General features: G+C 38.8%; 1 protein-coding gene across 2 annotated transcripts in view; it reads right to left on the bottom strand.

Annotated features, from left to right (window-relative positions):
- The window catches only part of mecom (MDS1 and EVI1 complex locus), a gene marked incomplete at its 5' end in the record, with an annotated part of 207,183 nt that overhangs the window by 71,026 nt on the left and 115,672 nt on the right, over window positions 1–20,485 (bottom strand). The window lies entirely within an intron of this gene.

Raw genomic sequence — 20,485 nt, 5'->3', positions numbered from 1 at the left:
TGAACACTGATGAGAATATATTTACAGAGATAATATTAGAGATTATATTTACGACAAATGATTATTATTTATGCGTTATGCATGCTATTGACGATGGCCATTATAAGGAAGGAAATCACACAGAATCTAGCTTAAAAAAGTGCTTAGAGCTGCTTTAGTTATTTGTTGTTTGTTGATTTTCAAATATAAAACTTGTTGAAATGTTTTAAGTGTGTGCATCTGTTGAACACTTTCATCTCGTTTGAACAAAACCGTGATAATATTGATAACCGTGATAATTTGGGTCACTATAATCGTGATGTTAAATTTCTATACCGTTTCATCCCTAATTGTGTCTATATGATTTGTATGTATGTGCTGTAGGATATATATTATGTTTTTTGTGTGTGTTTTTTTACCATGTCAATAAAGCTATTTGAAACTTGAATGAGAGAGAGGGCTAATGTACAGCATGACTTAAAGGACCCTTGAGACCAACTCTATCCAAACGTGTTGTCTATGCAAATGAGATCGTTAATGACACCAGTTAATTAAAACACATGTGATGTGGACCCCAACAACAAAACTTTCTCTCTTAAGAGTTATGAGCATGCTGACACATCTCTCTCTCTCTCCATTCATCCACCTCTCTCTCTCTCTCTCTCTCTCTCTCTCTCTCTCTAGCCCTAATGGATCCTCTTTATCTAGGCTGACCTAACCGTTGTCAGTGACGCTGGATTTGTGAGGTCTCTAAGTGTGCTTAGACCCAAGGGGAAACTCAGTGTGTGTGTGTGTGTGTGTGTGTGTTTGGATGAGTTCCATTGACTCACTCTCTGGCCTTTTGCATTAACCCAGCATCAATGCAAATAAGAAGATGGTGAAAAGAAAGAAGAATGAGCCTCCTGCCATCTGACTGTTTAATCAAGAAAGAGAGAGAAAGAGAGAGAAAGAGAGAGAGAGATGGTGATGACAAAGAGAAAGATTCAGGTTTGTATGGCTCTGTGGATGTGAACAGAAAATATGTTCAAATATATTATAATAATAAAATATGTTTATGTTTTGTATTCAATTTAAGTTTTCATTTTAATTCTAGTTTAAGTCTTGGAATTTTTTATGTGTTATTGTCATTTTTATTAGTTTCCAATGTTTTCATTTGTCGATATAGTTTTTATTATTTCAGTTTTATATATAAAATGTGTTATGGTTTTAGTTTATAAGGTTTAAATGGTTTATTTAAATATAAAAAGTTATATTTTACAAAACATACTATGATAACCATGTTTTCTGCCAAGATACATTAGTGTGCCAACATGCCAAAGAGAAAATTTGAAAGGAAAAACAGAGCATGAAGTCCCTGCCTTCAGACTGTTTATAAAAATGACGAGAGAGAGAGAGAGAGAGAGAGAGAGAGAGAGAGAGAGAGAGAGAGAGAGAGAGCTTTGCAGGACTCTTCCAAGCTGTTCATATAGTCGAGAATCAATTTGCACTGAGGGTTGTGAGTGTGTGTGTGTGTTCTCAGTGATTTGGCTTATTGTTGTGTCTCAATAAGTCAAGTGGGTGCTGATGGAATGCACTTGACCTTTGACCTAATCTATCCTTTCATCTGCTCTATTCTCTTCTTTATTGCCCCTTTTATCTCTCTCTCTTTTTTCCCCATCCCTGGTCTGCTTCATGTCTTTTCAGCTGCTACTGTTGGGCATCACTTTTAAAGGGACAGTTCACCCAAAACTGAAAATTCACTCATCATTTACTCACCATCATGTCAATCCAAAACGATATGACTTTCTTTGTTCCACAGAACATAAAACCTGATACAATTTAAAAATATCTTAGCTTGTCTTTTCATATAATGAAAGTGAATGGGGACTGGGCCTGTCGAGCTCCAAAATGACAAAAAATCACCATGAAAGTATCATTAAAGCAACCCATCAGATTAGTGTGCTATATTACACGTCTTCTGAAGCTAAACAATAGATTTGTGTGAGAAATTGTGATTTGTGTCACAGAAAAATTTAACTTTTTGCAAAAAAAATATGCAGCTAGCTGCGCTGGCTAGCAGCTAACAGCGCTGTTAATGACATCTAGTCATGAGATATGAGAGAATCAACGACGTCTTCCATCAATTTTATTCCGTTCCCCACACAAAACAATTGTACGGCTTCAGAAAGTATTCAGTTTCTGTTATAGTTATAACAAACTATTCAAATAGACTGCTTTAATTTTGCTTTTTTGAGAAATTTGGAGTCCCAGTCCCCATTGAAATGAGTTTTCAAGAGAGACGTTTAACAGTAGAAAGACCAGGAGGAAACGGTGGAAGAGAGAATTAAATTACAGTACAAATGTGTAAAAACACAACACAGGTGTAGAAAGATAAAAACCGTGTGGTGTGTGTGACTGAGCTCAGAAAGTGGATATGTGCTTTTTAAACACAGCTTAACACCTTCAGCATAAAGGCAGCAGAGAAACGTGAGCCGTGTGTTAATGTGAGAGGGAATCGCAGTCCTTTTTGAGGGTCAGCTCTAATCTGGACACTTAAAACACAGGTGCATGTACAAACACACATACAGATGACAAACTCGATCAAGTTACCGTATCAGATTCCCAAACTCTCCCTTTCTCCCTTCATTAAACCCATTCTACTTGCACATGACCATTTTTCCTCTTGCGTTCTCCTCACATTCTGCGCTTCTCAGATGCGTTTACAAAGACAGCAAAGCTGAGAAAGAGAAGAACTGTGGAGATTAGGAAAAAGATCTTTTTCTCTTTCTCAGATAACCTCTCTCTTACTCTCTGTCAGTATATTTCCTCTTTGTATTTCCTTTCTGTGTTATTTTCTCCCATTACTAGTCACTCATTTAGTTTTCTTTTCATTCCTAAACCTTTTTTCTCTGGCCTTTTCCCTTTTTTCTCCCCCCTTCTTGTATTCGCGAAGCGGAGCGGCCCCGCTCACAGACGGCCCTGCGATCCCATCAATCACTTTAACATGCTAATTAGTGGGATTTATTTTATTCTGCAAAAAATAACACTCAGGATCCCATTACACTGCCTGCCTCGGGGCAGCAGTCTGAGAGACTGAGTGTGTGTGTGTGTGTGTGTGTGTGTGTGTGTGTGTGTGAGAGAGAGAGAGAGAGAGAGAGAGAGAGAGAGAGAGAGAGAGAGAGAGAGACTTGAACACATGTGTGTGTGTGTGTGTGTGTGTGTGTGTGTGCATGTATAATCGGTAAAGAATCATATGTGAGTGTGAATACATATTACATGGTTTCATGTGTTTATGTCAGGTAATATTGGGGGGGGGGGGGAGAGTTTCCATGGATTCTTCTTTAGCTGTTTATCTCTTAACGCACAAGGTATTAAGTAGGCTAAATATGTACTGTACTGTACAAATACTGTAGATGTGACAAGAAATCGGAGGTATATTTTTACGGACTGCTGAAAGCTACAGAAAAGAGAATCAGAAAACAACTGACTGCAGTGAAACATTAATTTGCAGTTATCATTTTGTGTCAATATGTTTCATTTTGTTGTAAAATCATACCCTATATATATATTGCATTGTTATATATTGCACTGACAATTCATCAATTAAATATTTACAATCTTATATTCCGTTTTAAATAAACACTGACAAAACTGTACAAGCTGGGCGATATGACTATATATATATATAACATTGATATAAGTGATCACCTGGATTTAGATCTGCCTATTTTGTATTTATATAGAGCGTTCATTGGCAAATTTGCTTTATGTATTTCCCTGGCGTCGAAATCAGGCACAAATAAATGTTAGGAAACACAATTCCTGGATGCATGTCAATATCCATGGATTACTGGATCTTTGGTAAGTTGTAAGGAACACTTATATCGAGTTCGACCATTAGTTTAAACTGATAATCATTTGTTTTTCGCAGTTTCCCCTATTAACTCCAGTCATGCAGCAGCTTTTCTGCCACTCAGTCCCGGCTAAGGGGGGCGTGTCCCGACAGGAAAATGATGTCAATGCATACCCTATAGGCTGTGACTCGATGACAAATGCTAGACTTAGACACTCTTCTCAGCTCCTCAAATACATAATTGTTTGCATTTATATTCATAGTGTTTCTTGAGTGAAGAAAACAAAGCACTCATTGAAAGAACCAGTTTATTCACGATAGATGCGGAGTTATGAGATTTGACTGACAGTTTGAGGAGCCAATGGAGTTACGAGGTTTAGTCACAAGCTCTTTTTAATCATTTTCATTGGTTTAATGTTTGCAAACTCCAGACAGACATAAAAGGGTGACCAATAGTAATGATTTATGACAAAATATGGCGCTACAAGATTGAAATCAAAAAACAAAAATAGAGAAATAAATGTATTCTTTTATTCACTGTATCATACTGCACACACATGAATGATCCATCTATAATGTATATGTTAATTACATATATACTTAATTAACATATCATTTTAATATCTTTAGATATAGATAAACCTTTCTTCTTAAGAATTGGTTCATGTACTACCATAGTTACAAGAGTAAAATCACGATGTGATATGAGATCTCTTTCCAAAAGTGTATAATTTCATTCTGATAACAGTGTTGCTTCAAATGAATTTAGCACTTCATTTTTGCACTTCCCGTGGTAACAGGCCTATTTGTAAGGGATCGTTCTGTGATATGATAGCATGATGGATGACAGGACCTTCTGCTATCTATCACACAATTACTTGATGTGCATTAGCATGTACGTGACAGCTCTAATCTTCCAGAATCATCTTCAGTCTCAATCTTTGCCTTTGAGCATGAGATTAATCTGTTCTATAAGTGAATTAATCTGAAATGACATGGCCACTACATCTTTCCTCGTTATCTTAATTAGTCATTTATAAAGCGCTGGCTTCCTGTTCCCGCAAGTTTTATTAGCGCATTAACATACGCAACAAGGACATCGCTACCGTCCAACGCTCCAGCGCTCACTTTGTAGTGGCTGTCTTCTCTCTTCACTATGCTTTGTCTCGCCGCGGATTACTGCTTCAGTGGAGGACTTCTTGGAAAGTCAGGAATAATCAGTGGTAATTGATTAATATATGCTAATAAGAAGTCAGATAGCTTAGCTAACAGGCTAGCGCTGATGAAACATTTAGGTTAAAGTTACAAGGACAAAAAGCCATTGGAACAAGATATGTGACTAAAAAAGAATGAACAGAAGTGTTGAATTTTAATACGTTTAAGAATGTGGGTGAGTTTCTTTGCAGGTTTCCAGAGAGTGCGACAGGAGAGGTGTCGCGGTGGCCGTGATGAGGTGTGTATGAAGCTTTCCATGTTTGACTGTGTGTTTCTGTCTGTGTACCATGTGTGTTTCATGTGTGGAGGGTAGTTAAGAAGCACTACCCACTTTAACAAACACATGTAGAGGGACAGAGATTGACATTTTCCAGATTGCCAGATTGTTTTCAGAAGCACAGACTGATGACATCATTCTCATTACAGCTTCTAAAATTAAACGCACAACTCAGCGTTACTGACACACATACAAGTGTGCACAGTGTTTGTACATTTGTGTTATACTGTGTAAGGGAAAAATCTGTGGAAAAAAAACCCCGTAAAAGGTAGTGCCAATTCGCCAGGACCTTATCTATTAAGTTTACGGACATTTCTTTTAACCCCAAAGCACAACAAAAGTTAATATTGACACAAAACATCGGGCCAAGGATACATTAAAGGGGTAGTTCACCCCAAAAATGAACATTCTGTCATCATTTACTCACCCTCAAGTTGTTCCAAACCTGTATGAATTTCTTTGTTCCGCTGCACACAAAGGAAGATTGTTAAAGATTGTACACATGGAAGAATGTTTGTAACCAAGCAGATCTCGCCCCCCCTTATGGATGAGTAAATGATGACAGAATTTTAAGTTTTGGGTGAACTATCCCTTTAAGTTCATCATTAAGTGTGAGGAAGTTCAACAATTCCAAATAATCATAAAAACGTCAATGGGTGACTATGTACCTATGTGGAGGCGGAGCGTTGCTGGTGAGACAGACGTTGACATGCATTGTAGGAGGAGTTATTGAGACACACACACACACACACACACACACTTTGTGAGAACACTATAGCCAGGCCTGTCTGGCCAACACATTGTAATTTATGAGTGTTCAGTGCTGTCACGTTGAGATCTCAATTAAGCTCCCAGAACACCATACACCACTGCTGCTGCTACACACACACACACACACACACACACAGTTTTGGCTCGCAGACCCTGGCACGCACTCTCAGATAACTCCTGCTGTAAATATTTGAGGCTGAAAACAAAGAGGAGTCAGGGATCCATTTAACCAGTTTGAAAACATGACATTGTGATTAGAAGAGAGAGAGAGAGAGAGAGAGAGAGAGAGAGAGAGAGAGAGAGAGAGAGAGAGAGAGAGAGAGAGAGAGAGAGAGAGAGAGAGAGAGAGAGTTGAGAATCGAGATTGAATGGAGGACTGGCACACAGACACTATAAACCATCCAGATTCAAAGATGAAGGCCAGAAGAAGGGAAAAAGAGGGAGGAGAGGAGAAGAAGTGAACAAAGAGTGGGGTTCAGGGGGAAGAACTGATCAGAAAGTTTGAGAATGAAGAAATAACAATAAAAAGGCAAAGAGAGGAGAGAGAGAGCAGAACTTAACTACTGTTTAAAATGTAATGTGATGGAAACCATATGATTACTGAACATCTGCAAACACGCACACACACACACACACACGCACACGCACACCGACACACACGTTCAATGGAGTAGTAAAATAACAAAACAATGACCTTCATGCAAAGTTACTGACAGATAATAAATGTGTGTGCATGTGCATGGTTTCACACTGCATGACTTTACAATAGGAAGAATCGCCAACAACACGGTCTCGTCCGCAAACGACGTTTCACAACCAAACACACTCGAGATGTGACAAGGAAACAACGCAAGATCATGCGTGCACCAGACCAGAGTTCTTGCGTGAGACTGGAATTGTTATTAAAAATTAATGATAGTCCGCAAGAAGCTTGCAATCCAAATTGTATGTTGCAGAAAAAAGGAGAAAAAGAAAAAAGATTATGGAGGAAATGGTTGGGGAGACAGTTGGAGGTAAATATATATATAATATATATATAAATAAAAAGCCCCATACACAACAAACTGATGCTCTGTGTATTCTGACAGCTTTCTATCAGAACCAGCATTAACTTCTTGAGCAATTTGAGCTACAGTAGCTCGTCTGTTTGATCGGACCACACAGGCCAGCCTTCGCTCCCCATGTGCATCAATGAGCCTTGGCCGCCCATGACCCTGTCGCCGGTTCACCACTGTTCCTCCCTTAGACCACTTTTGATAGATACTGACCACTGCAGACTCACTCAAATCCTTACGCTTGCCCATTTTTCCTGCTTCTAACACATCAACTTTGAGGACAAAATGTTCACTTGCTGCCTAATATATCCCACCCACTAACAGGTGCTGTGATGAAGAGATAATCTGTGTTATTCACATCACCTGTGATAATGTTATGCCTGATCGGTGTAAATATAAAATGTATACTATAACATGTTATATAATATTAATTAATATGTAACGCAATAAAAACACACACACACACACACACACACACACACACACACACAAACACATGTTGCTGAATGATGTTGCCTTAGTATTTGGCCCAATCAAGTTGCTTTAAAAGATAGCATAACTCAATTGTCAACCTTTTGAAGCACATCTATGAAGCCTTTAAACTGTGTCTCGGATCTGAATGTGTTAAGTGATGTTATGTACTGAATGTGCGTGTCTGGATGTGTCGAGTGATGCTGGGCAGCAGATCTCCTGCCCGTTCAGATGTCACACCAAGTCATGCATCTGACTGGCATTCTCCTAACAAGCTGTAATTAAGAGCTGAGATCCACTTATACAGCAGAGCGCTAACAAGCTTAATGAGGGCCTTGATTATCAAAGCCTTCAGCGACATGCCTACAGCAAAACAATCTCACGTGCGAGACAGAGCATTCTAACACACACACACACACACACACACACACACACACACACACACACACACACACACACACACACACACACACACACACACACACACACACACACACACACGCGCGCGCACGCAATACACAACAGCCTCGCCAGATCATAGAAAAGAATAATGAAGACGTTGATTTTGGAATATTAATTTGCTGTCTTTTTAAATTATAAACAAAAAGATGGACAAGATACACATAAGCATGTCAGGAAAGATGCAATGAATGATGCGTGTGCAGTTGTCAGGTGTTTTATTAATGACTCTGAGCACTGAACTAGAATAATATGTATGAACCTGGTATTAATTTAATCATTTATGAAGCTATGAATTATCCACATAAATGAATACATTTTGCTTCTTGTCTGACTTGCAAAATCTGAGACGTGAAGACTTTGATTTGTGATTTACACAACTTGATACCGTCTTTAAACTTTCATTCACACACACACACACACACACACACACACACACACACACACACACACACACACACACACACACACACACACACACACACACACACACACACACACACACACACACACACACACACACACACACTACATTCTTATGGTCAAGAGTTTCAGCCAGAGACATAAATGCTACATTTGTAAAGGAGTGACTCACTCAGCTCTCTCAGTGTGTGTATGTGTGTGTGAGGGTCTCCCTCAGGGCTGATGTTCCCGGGAACGCGGTGTGTTTGACGGGAATGGTAAGTTGGAATGAAGAGATCTGGATGAAGCCCAACCACACTGGGAGTCCCAGCAGAAGAGTGTGTGAGTGTGTTTGCCAGGCTGGTGGTGTTATTCAGACATGAGGAAACCTCAAAGCTGAATGCTGCATAAAATGTAACCTATGAGTGACCTTATAAAACACACACAAATATAAACACACCGCCACATTGGCCGTATAAACAGCTTCACTATTTAATGATGCCTTCATTTTTTTATGTTTTTCATGTGTGTGTTCTGCTATGAATTCTCATAATTTCACATCTTACTTACTTTTAATACAAACATGCATAATGTGCAAAGTCAACATGAAATCACACTGGCAACACATTTAACTTCTGTAATGTATCATATGTGAAGGTATAATGGAATATTTAGCATAAACTTCAGGAATATGGGACGGGGCTCAAGATTTGAGATTCATTGGACTGATAGGATCATGGAGGTTATGCTAATATTTTATTGGTCAACATTTTAATATTTAATATTAATAGCTTTTCTCACATTGTCTTGGTTACATCAGGAGAAAAGAAAATGGTTTAGTGCAATATATGTTGAGTGTGTGAACACAATGGCCAATCAGAGACATATATGTTGAGCGTGTGAACATGATGGCCAATCAGAGACATATATGTTGAGCGCGTGAACATGATGGCCAATCAGAGACATATATGTTGAGCGTGTGAACATGATGGCCAATCAGAGACATATATGTTGAGCGTGTGAACATGATGGCCAATCAGAGACATATATGTTGAGCGTGTGAACATGATGGCCAATCAGAGACATATATGTTGAGCGCGTGAACATGATGGCCAATCAGAGACATATATGTTGAGCGTGTGAACATGATGGCCAATCAGAGACATATATGTTGAGCACGTGAACACAATGGCCAATCAGAGACATATATGTTGAGTGTGTGAACATGATGGCCAATCAGAGACATATATGTTGAGCGCGTGAACATGATGGCCAATCAGAGACGTATATGTTGAGCACGTGAACATGATGGCCAATCAGAGACGTATATGTTGAGTGTGTGAACATGATGGCCAATCAGAGACATATATGTTGAGCGCGTGAACATGATGGCCAATCAGATAAATATATGTTGAGCACGTGAACATGATGGCCAATCAGAGACTTATATGTTGAGCACGTGAACATGATGGCCAATCAGAGACGTATATGTAGAGCGCGTGAACATGATGGCCAATCAGATAAATATATGTTGAGCGCGTGAACATGATGCAATCAGATAAATATATGTTGAGTGTGTGAACACAATGGCCAATCAGAGACATATATATGTTGAGCACGTGAACACAATGGCCAATCAGAGACATATATGTTGAGCGTGTGAACATGATGGCCAATCAGAGACATATATGTTGAGCGTGTGAACATGATGGCCAATCAGAGACATATATGTTGAGCGTGTGAACATGATGGCCAATCAGAGACATATATGTTGAGCGCGTGAACATGATGGCCAATCAGAGACATATATGTTGAGCGTGTGAACATGATGGCCAATCAGAGACATATATGTTGAGCACGTGAACACAATGGCCAATCAGAGACATATATGTTGAGTGTGTGAACATGATGGCCAATCAGAGACATATATGTTGAGCGCGTGAACATGATGGCCAATCAGAGACGTATATGTTGAGCACGTGAACATGATGGCCAATCAGAGACGTATATGTTGAGTGTGTGAACATGATGGCCAATCAGAGACATATATGTTGAGCGCGTGAACATGATGGCCAATCAGATAAATATATGTTGAGCACGTGAACATGATGGCCAATCAGAGACGTATATGTTGAGCACGTGAACATGATGGCCAATCAGAGACGTATATGTTGAGCGCGTGAACATGATGGCCAATCAGATAAATATATGTTGAGCGCGTGAACATGATGCAATCAGATAAATATATGTTGAGCGCGTGAACATGATGGCCAATCAAAGACATATATATTTGGCTATAATCGTTCTAAAAATACAAAAGTAACAGTGCCATTCTAGCGATCATCACTATAGATCCGCAGTCTTAACTCTTGAGGAATGAACAAGTTCTGCTCGATCATCTTCACTAAAATGTTCTGGGTCTGATTCGGGCTCAGATTGGTATGGTTTTATTGACGCCATTGTTTCTAATACTGACCAAAGCACAGTCTACCGGGAAAGGTAAGGGGCGTGACGTTTCCGACAAACGTGCACTGCGGTTAGCGAATCACAACACACTGGGCCAGCTAACCAATCTGAGCCCATTGCGTATTTTTGAGGGACCGGCTTCATACAACCCGGAAACCATCAGACTGTTTTTACAAGGAGGGACAGAGCAGTGTAGAATAAAGGTCAAATATATGAAAAATATTGACATTTTTTAAAAACAAGCATGTACACGTTACAGTGCACCCCACAAACACAATCAAGCCTTCGAAAGAATGTGTTTTACCACCCCTTTAATGTGCAAGTAAGGGCTCCCTATATAGTTTACAGCATTATCTTCAAAAAACTTTTAGTTATAATTTCATTCATTTAAGGAAAGACACATTTTCCCCCCAGTAAACCACTGTTTAATAAAAATAAATAAAAAGCAATTTTGTAAAACTGCTGTACCGAACCTGTACCGAACCGTCAGTTTTGTGTACCGTTACACCCCTCTATATATATTTAGAATAATCTTTGTGAATTGTGCACAATAAATCCAGCAATATTTACTAAGAAAAAGGGTACATTTTAATTTTATGTTGACTTTTTGCATTATAAATGTTTGCATTAATTGCAAGATGGTAAATATGTTTATGTGCGAGAATTTTACTCATCCATATTGTTTAAAGCTAAGTTTGATGATGTGGAAGAGAAAGAATTAGTGTATTAGTGTAAGAGCTAGTTTGGCATACAGATGAAGGAATTTCTCAAATTAACAATAAATGAATAAATTTTATACTGATCTCTCTCACTCTTATTATGCTTAATAATAATAATAGAATGTAATAAAATGTAATATTATATATCATGTTTTATTTATATTGTGCCTTTTAACACTTCCTTCTCTACCCAAATAATTAAGTAAACCAAGTTCTCTCTGTCTTTCATTCAAACATAACAGGTGCATCATATTGCATTCATGTCCTCTTTCTCACCATCCGGGAGCAATGAGGCCTACGCACAATCGCTTCTTTAGCCCAGCCTCTTCAGAGATAATGGGTGTGTGTGGATGTATTGACCTGTCAGTGGTAAATCCAGCATTAAGCCCATCTCCATGCGGAGACTTTAATGAACTCCCTCTGCTGTGCGCAGAGCGTCTAAGAGGAGCGGGAATGTCTCCAGCACTAAATCTCTCTCCTCATGCACTCTTTAACATCATCTGATTTATCTCTCGCACCTCACTAACAAAAGAGACAGAACAAGAGACAAGAGAAGAGGAACGGGGGGACGAGGGGTTCTTTGGATGCTTTGATTATTTATGAGTGCAGACGAAATAATGGGGAATCATCATTACCGCGGGATTCAAGTGTCGGCGCGAGTGTGAAGAGCATGTTTATGTGCGAGTTTGTCAAGGAGAGACGTTCCCCTGCTACTGTACGCCGGCCACAACGACCCAGCCATGACCCTGATCTGTTGTCATGGCAGTGGCTTCAGACTGTGCAGCCTGTTTTGGAGGGGTTAAAGGTCAAAGGTCAAAGAGATGCTAAAGAGGCGCAGTTACACAGACAGTGAAATAATGCGGACATACAGAGCATCCCTATTCACATTACAATAACGTCTAACTCAATGACTGCAAAAATATTTGATGGCAATTTACCTAGACATGACATGCGAGATTACAATGTGATAATTCTGTGAACATTTTAGAGACAATATTCATATTATAAATAGTGAAACATCATTTAGGAATTCTGGACACGTTTTGTGGAGGCGAGTTAAACAGTGCCACCACAAGTTCATGACCCTCACATGACCCCATACAAGCCCGTTTTTAACGTGAGAATGTAAAAGAACTCTCTCGCGCTCTTTCATTAAAGGGACGAAAACAGAAAAACTACATTCATTTCCATTTTTTCTCGATGCATAGCTGTCATAAGGCTTTAGAAGAATTGGAATATGAATCTGGCCAAACCTGGGACCTCAAAGTGCTTCCTAGGTGTGTGTGTGTATATATATATATAGTCTATGTATATATGTATAAATAAATAAATGAAAATAACAAGTAGCAAGCACTAAGAGCAATAATAAATAAAATAAAAATGAAATACCTTAATACTTACACCTTAGGTTTACATTACAGCATGCAAAAAAACAAAACACAGGACCTCAAAGTACTAGTAAAGAAAAGTAAATAAAGGTTAATTAAAAAAAACTCCATTTGTGCCCGCAGAATCAATAAAGTCATACGGGTTTGGAGCATTCAGCTGCTTTATGACGTTGGGCTTTATCCGGTTTCTGATCACTTTATGATTAGACTTTGAGCCTTGCAAACACTCTATCTGGTCCTGCTTTAATACCACAGTACAGAGCTCTCAAAATTCAATCAAGAATCATTGGAGAGAGAATATGCATGTCCCGAGCCTGTGTGATTGCTTTAATGCGTGTGAAGCGAGGGAAAAACAATCATCAAATAAAAACAGAAAAACCAACCATTTCATGCTTAACAGCCATTAGGGGTTTTGATTAGTGTCTGAATTTCTTCTCTCCCATGTTTTCGCCTCAAAACTTATCATTTAATAAAAGTGTAGATTAATGGCTGAATTTGATGTGGCTGGAGTGGCTGGTTTAGTGTTTAAAGTTTTCTCGATAAGAACACATCAAACAGCCCATGTGTTTACGGCCCTAAAGCCTGATGCTGTTATCAGGACTGGGCAGCTACACTCCTCTATTCACACTCCTCCATTCTTACATTCCCTCGCTCCTTCTTTCCCAGCATCTGGGGTGTGCTGTGGAGGACTTAGTACAGCAGGACTGAGAAAGAAAGAGATTTGGACCATAGCCATTCCCGCACTAATATTCGGCATAATATCAGAACTTTTACAAGAAACTAGCGAGTGGCAACACGCCAACCTGCTTCTGCTGTCGACTCACTGCATTTATCCTGCCAACACATCTACAGTAACTCTACATACTGTGGGGCAAAAAAGTATTTATTCAGCCACCAATTGTGCAAGTTCTCCCACTTAAAAAGATGAGAGGCCTGTCATTTTCATCATAGGTACACTTCAACTATGAGAGACAGAATGAGAAAAAAAAAATCCAGACAATCACATTTTTAAAGAATTTATTTGCAAATTATGGTGGAAAATAAGTATTTGGTCACCTACAAAAAAGCAAGATTTCTGTCTCTCACAGACCTGTAACTTCTTCTTTAAGAGGCTCCTCTGTCCTCCACTCTTTACCTGTATTAATGGCACCTGTTTGAACTCGTTATCAGTATAAAAGACACCTGTCCACAACCTCAAACAGTCAGACTCCAAACTCCACTATGGGCAAGACCAAAGAGTTGTCAAAGGACACCAGAAACAAAATTGTAGACCTGCACCAGGCTGGGAAGACTGAATCTGCAATAGGTAAGCAGCTTGGTGTGAATAAATCAACTTTGGGAGCAATTATTAGAAAATGGAAGACATAAAAGACCACTGATAATCTCCCTCGATCTGGGGCTCCACGCAAGATCTCACCCCGTGGGGTCAAAATGATCACAAGAACGGTGAGCAAAAATCCCAGAACCACATGGGGGGACCTAGTGAATGACCTGCAGAGAGCTGGGACCAAAGTAACAAAGGCTACCATCAGTAACACACTACGCCGCCAGGGACTCAAATCCTGCAGTGCCAGACGTGTCCCCCTGCTTAAGCCAGTACATGTCCGGGCCCGTCTGAAGTTTGCTAGAGAGCATTTGGATGATCCAGAAGAGGACTGGGAGAATGTCATAATGTCAGATGAAACCAAAATATAACTTTTTGGTAAAAACTCAACTTGTCGTGTTTTTTGGTGGAGAAAGAATGCTGATTTGCATCCAAAAAACACCATACCTACTGTGAAGCATGGGGGTGGAAACATGCTTTGGGGCTGTTTTTCTGCAAAGGGACTAGGACGACTGATCCGTGTAAAGGAAAGAATGAATGGGGCCATGTATCGTGAGATTTTGAGTAAAAACCTCCTTCCATCAGCAAGGGCATAGAAGATGAAACGTGGCTGGGTCTTTCAGCATGACAATGATCCCAAACACACCGCCCGTGCAACGAAGGAGTGGCTTCGTAAGAAGCATTTCAAGGTCCTGGAGTGGCCTAGCCAGTCTCCAGATCTCATCCCCATAGAAAAGAGTTTAAAATCTTTGTTGCCCAGCGACTGCCCCCAAAACATCACTGCTCTAGAGGAGATCTGCATGGAGGAATGGGCCAAACTACCAGCAACAGTGTGTAAAAACCTTGTGGAGACTTACAGAAAACATTTGACCTCTGTCATTGCCAACAAAGGGTATATAACAAGTATTGAGATGAACTTTTGTTATTGACCAAATGCTTATTTTCCACCATAATTTGCAGATAAATTCTTTAAAAATCAAACAATGTGATTTTCTGGATTTTTTTTTCTCATTCTGTCTCTCAAGTGTACCTATGATGAAAATTACAGGCCTCTCTCATCATTTTAAGTGGGAGAACTTGCACAATTGGTGGCTGAGTAAATACTTTCTTGCCCCACTGTATGTCCATTCTGCAGTCGTTTATCTGCATATTTAACAAAATTGTAGCGCTGTCAAAATGAGCGTGTTAACATCTGCAATAATTTTTTTTCAGAAATATTTAACGTAATTAACGCAGCACCCATTTTTTCTGTCATCTTTTGGCTAGCTTTACATTATATGATCATGCTCTTATTCATGCAAATGCTTTTAAACCATTCAAGCACGTCAAAAGAAAAGAAAATGCACTGTCTGTGAATGTCCCGTCTATGTGACACACACCGCACAGAAAGTGCACACACAGCGCGCCAGAATCAAGTTATCTTTCGTGTTTTGTCGAGTATTCTCATAAAATCAGTCTTAAATTAGTTAAATAAAGTCTTAAATGAACTTAAAGAGTTGTGAGAAAATTAGATGCCCATGACAGCGCATCAGATCCGCATCATGTTCGGCAGCGGCAGGTCTTAAAGTGACAGCACCCTAGTAAACCAGTTGCTGTGATGTCTGTCATTAATCTTAATCATACAACAAACAGAGAAAATTGTCTAATCTATATAATAATCTAAATTAATCTATATTTAGTTTGATAACTTTATTCAATTTCTTTATATGTCTAACAGGAAGGCCACAGGTAATATGACATTTATTATAAAAGGTTTATGTGAAGATTTTTTTAAGTTCAGCTTTCAATTATTCTGTAAAGTTGAATGTCTATAATTAATGTTTAAAAAAAAATCGATTTCATAGAGATATCCGTATCAGTGATACTGGCCTTTATTCAAGATATAAAAAGATGCCATATAAAAAGATGCCATTACAAAAAATGTTCTATTTAATATATACTGTTTCTACATTCATTTTGAGAGTAACTGTGAAATTATTACAATATTATAAAAATGTTAAAAGCTCCAATGTTTTTAATCACAATGTGCGATTAATAAGTAAAAAATTTTAAATCGATTGACAGCACTACAAGATTTTAATTTTTTTTAGATGCTTTTTTTAAAAGAAGTTATTTTTACACAAGTCTTCCGGGGTAACTAGATACAACTAGATTAACCAATACAATTTTGATCCATATAATGCAGAAAGCGGATAAATAATTCACTATATATAATAAATTCCAATACATAAAATACAATTCAATGAGAGCAAATTATATGTACACAAACATGCTGAGTTGAAAATAAACTTTCTTAAAACAAATAATTGTAATGAATTATTTTATCAATAATAATATGAATAATAATAAAATGTGTAATTATTATTTATATTAAAAACAATAATATAATATACTATAATACCAGTCTATAATAAAAATATAATCACATCTCAGCAGAGAAGCAATTGGAGATTTAATTATAATTATTTGTATTATTATTATTGTTGTTCTTGTTGATTAAAAAAAAATAAATCACCAAAACTGTTTACTATCCATTGACAAATCTGTCAGTAGAATTTTTGGTTATACTTTATTTTAAGGTGACGTAGTTACATTGTACTTACCCAAATAAGTACTGAGTAATATTAGTTAACTATGTGTACTTACTATAGTTATGGTTAGGGTTTGGTTTAGGGTTACTTACTTGTAATTATGCATACTTACTATTGTAAGTACATATAACTGTGTCACCTTAAAATAAAATGTTACCGAATTTTGAGCTGACAAAGTAGTGACATAAACAGTGTAAATTGGTTAATTGTCAACATTGTTTTCAGCTGATGCCTAAAAATCAATCTAAAAATGACCAATTATTGTTCTGGTTTATGTATCATTACCTCACTAGACTTGGTCTGCCCTTGAGGTAAAAAAAGTTGTGACTGCAGAATTTTGTGAAATCGGTTTGAGTATGATAAAATCAATACTACACTCTTATTGGTATAGCTGAAAGAATTACCATTTTAACCAAAGTATTAAAGAGGTGGTTAATTATGATTTCACTTTTTTAACTTTAGTTAGTGCATAATGTCGCTGTTTGAGCATAAACAACATCTGCAAAGTTACGACGCTCAAAGTTCAAAGCAAAGGGAGATATTTTCTTTTAAAGAAATTGCTTTTTAAGGACTACAACAAACGGCTGGTAGGGACTACACAAGCTTCCTCCCGGGTAAGTGACATCACTAACCCTCAAATTTACCCAAACCCTGCCCCCGGGAACACACAACAAAGGGGGTGAGATTATCATGACAGAATATGCTAATCATTCAGAAACGTCCTGTTGCATTCTACATGTTGTCCGACTCCAGTTTGATCATAAAAGGCTGAACAGTTTCATTGCCTATCTGCATTAGGGGAGCTCTTGAAGCTCCCGCCCCATGAGCAGCAGCTCATTTGCATTTGCTCACCCTCAAAAAGTGACAATTTTAACATGCTATTAAAAATGATCAGTGGGGTATTTTGAGCTGAAACTTCACATACACACTCTGGAGACATCAGAGACTTATTTTACATCTTGTAAAAAGAGGCAATCACCCACCCCTTTAAGCAAACACTCAAGTGGTTAGGAGTGGGGAGTATAACTTTGCAAATGACAGACATTGACATTCTAGCTGTCTGCAATAAGGCTTGTGTTTCTGATGCTGCTTTCGTGGTTTAAGCGCATTAAAGTTGTTTTATGGAACAAAATCTGCATGAGCCACAATGTCATTGTTGGCTATGCAAGATGTTGAGGTCAGATGCATTTAAATGTAGTCATCTTGGTTTCTGCCCTTTAAAACTCTATTCCTTGTCCATACTACATCATTTTTTTACCTCTCGAGTTGAATTCATCACCTTAGTTGACTTTGCGGAAATGAAGCAGAACATTGAGGGAAAACGTCGGAGAAATCCGCCCAAGTGGCTTCTCTCACCGCGGCATCTGGAGCCCGTCTGGCTCTATTATTACCTGTAACTGTTATTTTATCACCTTTAAAATATTCTAGTCCCTCGAAAAACATCCAGAGCCGATGACATACATTATAACTTTGCCGGGCAGCTTCTGACGAACACAGCAGAAAGACACTGGGTCATTCATAGTGACAAGTGAAGTGTTGTGAACATAAGCAGGAGGAGGAAAGACTTTTATATCAATTAGTTTTGGTAAATGAAGGTCTAGAGTGAAGCAGCTGAAAAAACCTGGGTCTGGAAATACTACACGTCTCCTCCAGGACTTGTGTGTGTGTGTGTGTGTGTGTGTGAGAGAGAAAAACAGAGCGAGAGAGAGAAAGGCAGAATCCTATTTCACATAAACGCTTTTAGGCCTGGTTTCACAGACAGGGCTTAGATTAAGCCAGGATTAGGCCTTAGTTCAATTAGGATGTTTAAGTAGCTTGAACGTGCCTTCGAAATAAAACATTACTGGTGTGCATCTTGAGACAAAACAATGGCAGTGACACACACCGATCAGGTATGACATTATGAGCACTGACAGGTGATGTGAATAACACTGATTCTCTCTTCATCATGGCACCTGTTAGTGGGTGGGATATATTAGGCCGCAAGTGAACATTTTGTCCTCAAAGTTGATGTGTTAGAAGCAGGAACAATGGGCAAGCGTAAGGATTTGAGAGAGTTTGACAAGGGCCAAATTGTGATGGCTAGACAACAGGGTCAGAGCATCTCCAAAACTGCAGCTCTTGTGGGGTGTTCCCGGTCTGCAGGGGTCAGTATCTATCAAAAGTGGTCCTAGGAAGGGACAGTGGTGAACCGGCGACAGGGTCATGGGCGGCCAAGGCTCATTGATGCACATGGGGAGCGAAGGCTGGCCTGTGTGGTCCGATCAAACAGACGAGCTACTGTAGCTCAAATTGCTCAAGAAGTTAATGCTGGTTCTGATAGAAAGGTGTCAGAATACACAGAGCATCACAGTTTGTTGTGTATGGGGCAGCATAGCCGCAGACCAGTCACAGCACACCTCAGGGGTCTAGTGGAATCCATGCCTCGATGGGTCATGGCTGTTTTGGCAGCAAAAGGGGGACGAACACAATATTAGGAAGGTGCAAACATGAATTCTAGTCTGGGTCTAGTCATGCATTAAAGCTGAACTGGTTCAATCAATGTTATCAAGCGAATAAATACGCAAACAGAACTTTAACCTGGAGTTTACAAATTTACAATGTGAAATTTGCCTACACCAAGATCCATTACTGACCCAAGATAAAGCATGAAACACGGAAAAAGCCCAGGATTGTTTACCCACGGTTAAAAGTTTAAAAAGACCAATACTACACACTTAACATACTCTATGTACTTCATTGGTTATGGGAAATACCTACTTTTCAGTATAAAGTTTGCAACACCATGCTAGTATTGGGACACTATGTCCAAAATGTTTATCTTAAGTGCCTTTGTCACAAATTGTTTGCGTTTGCATGTGCGCATTAGCCAAATGCATTACACTTAAATTCATTAATACTTAACTTTCAGGTTCATACATTTAAAAACTGCTGTGGCAGCTTTGGCCTCACTCTCCTTGCCATTTGTCTTCAACTTAAAATGTCAATAGAGAACTGTCACAAACATCTTTCCACAGAGCAGAGGATTGTGGGAAATATTAGCCTATAAAGCATTCATGCTTCAACAATCCAATGCAAATAATGCCAACTATAGCATAGTATGCATACTGTTTTCAACATACTATGATTTGAAGGCTTTAAATAGTAAATGTTCATGTTATTTAGGATGGTAAATTGGGATGGAGTCAAACTAAAAGTGACAGACGAAAAAGATGTTACGGTTTCAGTCGAGAGGGTCTAAAAAACATATAATGTGTGCTTTCAATAAGCACCAAGTGTGTGCATTATTGCACAACACACTGAGGTTTCAGTAACTCGGATGGTCGAGTGTGTGTGTTGTGATGTATCTTCAGTAACTGACAGCCACTCCGAGCCGTCAGCCCTTTCTTCCTATTTTATTAGCCTAATTAAAAGCCCGGCATTTGTCTCTGTGACGACCGGCGGGCCGATGGAGGTGTTATTTACCGAGCAGGCATCCATGGTGATCCCGTTACCGTAACGACCGGCCTTGCTGATTGTTTCCCTGACAACAGAAT

Source organism: Gobio gobio (assembly GCF_949357685.1).
Source record: "Gobio gobio genome assembly, chromosome: 8".
In the NCBI taxonomy this organism is placed as follows: domain Eukaryota; kingdom Metazoa; phylum Chordata; class Actinopteri; order Cypriniformes; family Gobionidae; genus Gobio; species Gobio gobio.
The sequence above is the reverse complement of the archived record's forward strand: the minus strand, read 5'-3'. Positions and strand labels throughout refer to the sequence as shown.